The 6,559-nt window shown below is 34.9% G+C and overlaps 1 pseudogene; it reads right to left on the reverse strand.

Annotated features, from left to right (window-relative positions):
* Positions 1-586: 586 nt before the first annotated feature.
* On the reverse strand, positions 587-6,109 carry LOC101696903 (glutaredoxin-like protein C5orf63 homolog; annotated as a pseudogene).
* Between the last annotated feature and the right edge of the window lie 450 nt (positions 6,110-6,559).

The following is a 6,559-nucleotide window of genomic DNA, read 5'->3' on the forward strand; positions in this document are numbered from 1 at the left end:
GTACATGCAGAAAGGGTATAGAAGGGGGTAAATCATGTGAATAGTGCTTCAGACTGTAAACATGTGCACAACTTTCTTTTATATACACCAATCACAGTTTATCTTTGAATACCAACAGAAAGAAAATTCTTTTTGATTATAAAAAGTGAATGAAAGTCTGAAAGGTAAATCTACCACATTATACAGTGTTTTGATGTATGCTTTTATGGGCTTAAAAACTATTTTATACTTGTCAGGAAAAAAAAATCTCTGTTTTGATTAATTATGTAGTGCCACTTTGAATCCAATTGACTTAATTTTCCATGGGGTCTCAACCTCTTTATATTAGCGGGCACACTGATATGGTTTTGTATCTTCAATTACTTTGTTCAATTATATGAACTTGTTATTAGAAGAGGCTGTGTCAGCCAATGTTGTAATTAAATCTTCTAAACACGAGATAAGAAATCAATTGATTCTGATAGTGTCAACACATAACTCAATGATTTTTAAATAAAAATAGATGGACACATGTATTTCAAAGCCATAAAAAAAGCTTATCTGAAAACAGAATTAGCAGACCAGTTTAATGGAATTTTTTTTATCTCTAAGCATTTTGCCTTACTTGCCCTGAAGATGATTTTCTTTGAAGTTTTGTAAAAAGTTATGGCCTTTAAATGTACACTAAAATTATTTTTCACATTCAAAATGCATCAAATTATGTAAATGATTTTAATCTAATGTGCCTTTCCTTCATGCTGTTTTGCTTATATTAATACAATTCTCCAATCTTTTTTCCATGACAAATATATTATAGTTGAAAGCTTATTCATTTTTAGTGCTAAGTTTATGAAGAAATTATAACTGACTGTACCTGCTGTTTCAATAGAAAAGATTTAATTTGCTGAAAATTATTTTAATATAACACCACTAAATCATTTTAAATTACCATGTCAATGATATATATGTATATATATATATATGAAAGTAAAGTCATGTATATATATAAAGAAATAAGAAATGATATATAGAAAACAGGTAATAAATGCTTGCAAACAAATATATAGCTATTTAAATAAATGAACGTGGTAAATTGTATGCACTTTTAGAAGATGATGTATTTTTTCCTTAAATTGTTTTATTGGTACATTTTAGGTATACAATATGTTTACATTTATCATTGGGTGCTTGTACCTGTACACAATGTATCTTGGTTCTTATTTTTTCTCCATTACTGGTGCGCCCTTCACTCCCTCCACCCTTCCCTATTTACATAGACTTTGTTTCCATTTTTTTTCTTTTCTCATCATTTTTCCTTTCCCTTCTTTCCTTTACCCTGCCCCTCCCACCACCCCTATCCCTTTGGACATTTTCTTCCTATTTCAAGTTATCAATTATTCATTTTAATCATTTTAATCCTTATTTACCCTTTCAGTTTCTCACACTAGAGAAACTATTCGATATTTACACATGTGTGTCCTACTTAGTTCACTTAAGAGTATGGCCTCAATATGCATCCATTCAGCTATAAATTTCTCTAGTTTCTCATTCTTTATGGCTGAGGAGCACTCCATTTTATTTAAAAAAAAAAAATCTCTTCTTTATCCAGTTTCCAGTTGATGGGCACTTGGGCTGTTTCCAAACTTTAGCTGTGCCACTATAAACATGGATGCACATATATAACTGTGGTATAATTCTTTTAACTCTTTTGGGAAGAGACCCAGCAGGGGAATACCTGGGTCAAATGGAACCTCTAGCCCTAGTTCTTTGAGGTATCTCCATACTGATTTCTACAGTGGTTGCACCAGTCTGCACTCCCACCAGCAATGCAGAAGGGTTCCTTAATCCCTACAACCCTGCCAGCATTTGTTATTGGTTAATTTCTTGGTAGCAGCCATTCTTTGTGGGGTGAGGTGGAATCTTAGTGTTTTCTTCTGCATCTCTCGAAGAACCAGTAATGTTTAACATTTTTCGCCTATTTATAGGCTGCTTTTACTTCTTTGAGAAATGTCTATTAATTTCAGATGCCAATTTTTGAATTGGGTTTTGAATTTGGTGGGGACTGATTCTTTTCAGTTCTTCATATATTCTAGATTGTAGTCCTTTTTCTAAGGTGCAGATGCTAAAAATATTTTCCCACATTGCAGGTTGTCTCTTAGCTCTGTTGGTTGTTTCTCTTGCAGTGCAGAAGCTTTTTAATAAGATGAGATCCCAGTTGTTGATTATTTGTGCTAGTTCCCATGTTCCTGAGGTTTTGTTCATAAAGTCTTTTCTGCCAATGTCTTCAAGAGACTACCTAATTTATCTTCTAGCAAGTTTAGTGTTTCTGTATTAATATTTAGATCTTTAGAAGATGATATATTTAGAATTTTCCTATATACTCAGTTGGTTCAAATGAAAATCCAATTCTCATAGTACTGGCAAAGAAACAGACCCAAAGATCAGTGGAATAGATTAGAAGATGCAGAAACAACTCCAGACACACTCAGCCACCTCCTCTTTGATAAAGTAACCAACCCCCCTCATTGGAGAAAAGATAGCCTGTTCAATAAATGGTGTTGGAAAAACTGGATCTCAACCTGCCAAAGATTAAAACTAGACCCATACGTATCACCATGCACTAAACTAAGATCAAAGTGGATTAAAGAGCTAAATATCAAGACAGAAACAGTAAACTTGCTGGAAGATAAGTTAGGTAGAACTCTCAATGACATTGGCATAGGAAAAGACTTTATGAACAAAACTTCAGTAGCACGGAAACTAGCACAAAGTATCGATGACTGGGATCTCATCTTATTAAAAAGCTTCTGCACTTCAAGAGAAACTACCAACAGAACTAAGAGACAACCTACAATGTGGGAAGAAATTTTTTGCAGCTGTACCTCAGACAAAGGTCTATTATCTAGAATATATAAAGAATTGAAAAAAATCAGACCCCCCAAATTCAAAGACCCAATTCAAAAATGGGCATCTGCAATGAACAGACATTTCTCAGACAAAGAAGTAAAAAGAGCAAATAAATTATGAAAAAATGTTCAACATCACTGGTCATTTGAGAGATGAAGAAGAAAACACTAAGATTCCACCTCACCCCACAAAGAATGGCTGCTATCAAGAAATCAACCAATAACAAATGCTGGCGGGGGTGTGGAGAGAAAGGAACCCTTCTCCTTTGCTGGTGGGAGTGCAGACTGGTGCAACCGCTGTGGAAATCAGTATGGAGATACCTCAAAGAACTAGGACTAGAGGTCCCGTTTGACCCAGCTATTCCCCTACTGGGTATCTTCTCCAAAGAATTAAAAGAATCATACCACAGTGATATATGTGTACCTATGTTTATAGCGGCATAGTTTGTAATAGCTAAAGTTTGGAAACAGCCCAAGTGCCCATCAACTGGAAACTGGATAAAGAAGATGTGGTTTTTTAATAAAATGTAGTACTACTCAACCATAAAGAATGAGAAACTAGAGTAATTTATAACTAAATGGATGCATATTGAGGCCATACTTTTAAGTAAATAGGACACACATGTGTAAATATCGAATAGTTTCACTACTGTGAGAAACTGATAGTGTAAACAAGGGTTAAAATGATTAAAATGAATAATTTATAATTTGAAATAGGAAAAGGTCCAAAGGTGTAGGGGTGGTGGGAGGGGAAGGGGAAAGGCAAGAAGGAAAAGGAAAAATTATGAGAAGAAAAAAAATGGAATCGAAGTCTATGTAAATAGGGAAGGGTGGTGGGGGTGAAGGGCACATAGGTAATGGGGGAAAAAATAAGAACTAAGACACAACATGTTCAGGTACAAACACCCAATGATAAATGTAAATGTATACCTAAAATGTACCAATTAATATATAAATAAAAAGGGCCGGGGATTTAGCTCAGTGGTTTCACCACCTGCTGCACCAGGTCAAGGACCCAGGTTCGATCACTGGTACCAAAAACAAACAAACAAAATATATATATATATAAATATATATATAAATATATATAAATATATATAAATATATATATAAAGAAAATCCAATTCTCAGATATCAGAAAACATTTTAATTAAAAGTCATAGACATTACTGTATTATATTTTACATTAAATTCCTTTGATGTAAAATCTTTTGTATAATTGAAAAATTAATAGAAATATGTTGGTAAATCAAAAAGGTCTAATATATTGTGTTTATTGTGCATGGTAATAGTATTTTTCACAAACATGAGTAGTAATAATTTCTGTTTTACTCACAAGTGAAATTTGATTTTTAAAAAATATCAATGGATGTCTTCTGGAAAATTAACAGACATGGAAATGAAGAATTTTAAAACCTTAATAATTATTTAATATCAACTTAATAATTATTTTATTCTAATTCCCAAGTTCATATTTCATGATGTTCTCAATGTTTGTGCAAGTTGTTGAAAGATTTACAAAAGAAATGTGAAACAAATGAAATTTTGAGTCAGGTAAACTCCACTGTAAATTGTAGGTACTTGTATCTCGATAACCAGGCTGTTTATGACAGGCTATGTTAACGATAACACCTAGCAATCATTACATACATGCAGACTCTAGAAAAATAATTTTATTCAATCTTTGAAGAGTATTTATAAATCTAGGGCCATCTCACTTTAAAGTTGACACTCTTTTTTTGTTCATTTTTATTCATTAAAACATCCCTTTATTGACTGTGCAGTTTGTAATGATTTACATTTCACTTTATCTACAGAGCAGAAGAGCATTTATTCTTTCATTAAAAACTAAGCCCTCCAGAGAAGGAACATGAATGCAGAGAGCCTTCTTCCTATGAACAGCACTGTCCAGTTCATGAGAAGTGCTTCCACATAAACACAGAAGGGAAAAATAAATAAAACAAATGGGGTTCTCCCTTCCTCCATTATTCTCCCTGCCAAGAGAATCTTATTTTATAAAATGGTCATAAACAAACAGTTCCCACATGGTACTTCCATCAATCAAAAGAGGAATGCCAACATTTACATGGTGTCTCTGAGTTGAGGATCTTCTTAGGGCTCTGTGAAACTGACAAAAAGAGTATGAGACCATGGTCATTTCCTCAGGAAGGTGCCTATAGAGACAGGGGAAAAATCTTGAGGGGATGAGTCAATTCAGGAGCTGTTTTTCAAGTTTTGAGATGTTTGCTTGATGCATCATAAGAAACTGTGCATTCAAATCAAAGTCAGGAATGTCAAATTTATATCTTCCTTACCAAGCAGAGATTTCAGGAGGGGTGCTATCCACCTCCTGTAAGATAAACTGAAACTCAGGCTAAAGCTTTGTATTTAAGAGACCATGCAGTGATGCAAAAACTGCACTGGTTAATTGATCCTCAGACTGTTTGTACTGCTCAGAGATTTTGCTGTCATTTATTGGTTTTAGGTCCACAATGTTCTTATACCCTTGACTTCCAAAACATGACTGATTTCATTACATAAGGCATTTCTACTTTTCTGTTACACCTGCTACATTCAGCATCAGGGCTCTTCACAGTTACCTGTGAAATAGACAGGTCCCAGCTGGGAAGCTGCCTAAGAATCAGGACCAGAGTGTTTTGGCAGGAAGAATGGCAAAGGTGTTATGGTTTCCTACATGAAAACGTTCCATGGGAGTTACAAAATAAGATAAAAGGAATGGGGACAAAAGTTTAAAGAAAGCACACATCTGCACCTGCTAGTTAACTTTGACTCATACTAAGATCAGAGCAGTAAAATCAGTACTGTTAAAGAAAAACACTTAAGGGTAATGAGTTTTATGGAAATCAGCACTAAACTCTCTCTGAAGAATAGAAAGAAAATTTAAATGAAAAATCATTTAATCTCTTTTCCTAAAGAAAGGATCCAGGCAGATACTTTGTATCACACGTTATATCCATTCCACAGAGCCACACTGTCATATAGTACCCAGTTTGTGTAAGGCTTGAGTAATTCTTTAGCTTCATTACAAAGTGGGCATGGATCTTTTGTGAAGAAGGTCAGCACAGGCAGAGTTGTGTTAGAAGCAGACAGATTTCTCAAGAAGAGTCCAAAGGAGGATTTGACAAGTTGGTTTCCTTGAAACCAGAGCATCTTAATTCTGATCCACATGGTTTCTCCCCCTCAAAATAATTGCAAACAAGATTAAAATCATATTCACGAACTATTCCAGCTGGCTTTTGGCTTCTTTTGGTGTATACTTCTCACCTCGCACTACCAGTACTGCTGCTTCTGCCCACACCTGCCTAAAGTTCACACTCTTACCTAGTGTACAAGCAATGTTACTATACTAATTTGTGTTTCCTTGGATCACACAGACACCAGGAATTAATCTAAATGTTACTTTAAGATTGTGATAAATTAATGTTAAATATTGAAGTAATTGATAAGTCTCCCACTACCTCAGTAGCTATTATGTATAGTAGCTGCCCTCTCCCTACTGTGCCCTGCCCCCTCCCCTGTGTGACATCATGCCAAGATGGTTGCTCCCACCAAAGAATAAACCCTTCTTCTCAGCATGCCCCTGTTCCCGCCTAGAGAGTAACCTAATACTGGCTTACCTCCTGTCACTAGTGATGTCACCAGCTCCTCCATTC

The sequence above is a fragment of the Heterocephalus glaber genome, unplaced genomic scaffold (genome assembly GCF_053883595.1).
Source record: "Heterocephalus glaber isolate CG9 unplaced genomic scaffold, H.glaber_assembly_v1.0 deba00001586, whole genome shotgun sequence".
Lineage (NCBI taxonomy): Eukaryota > Metazoa > Chordata > Mammalia > Rodentia > Bathyergidae > Heterocephalus > Heterocephalus glaber.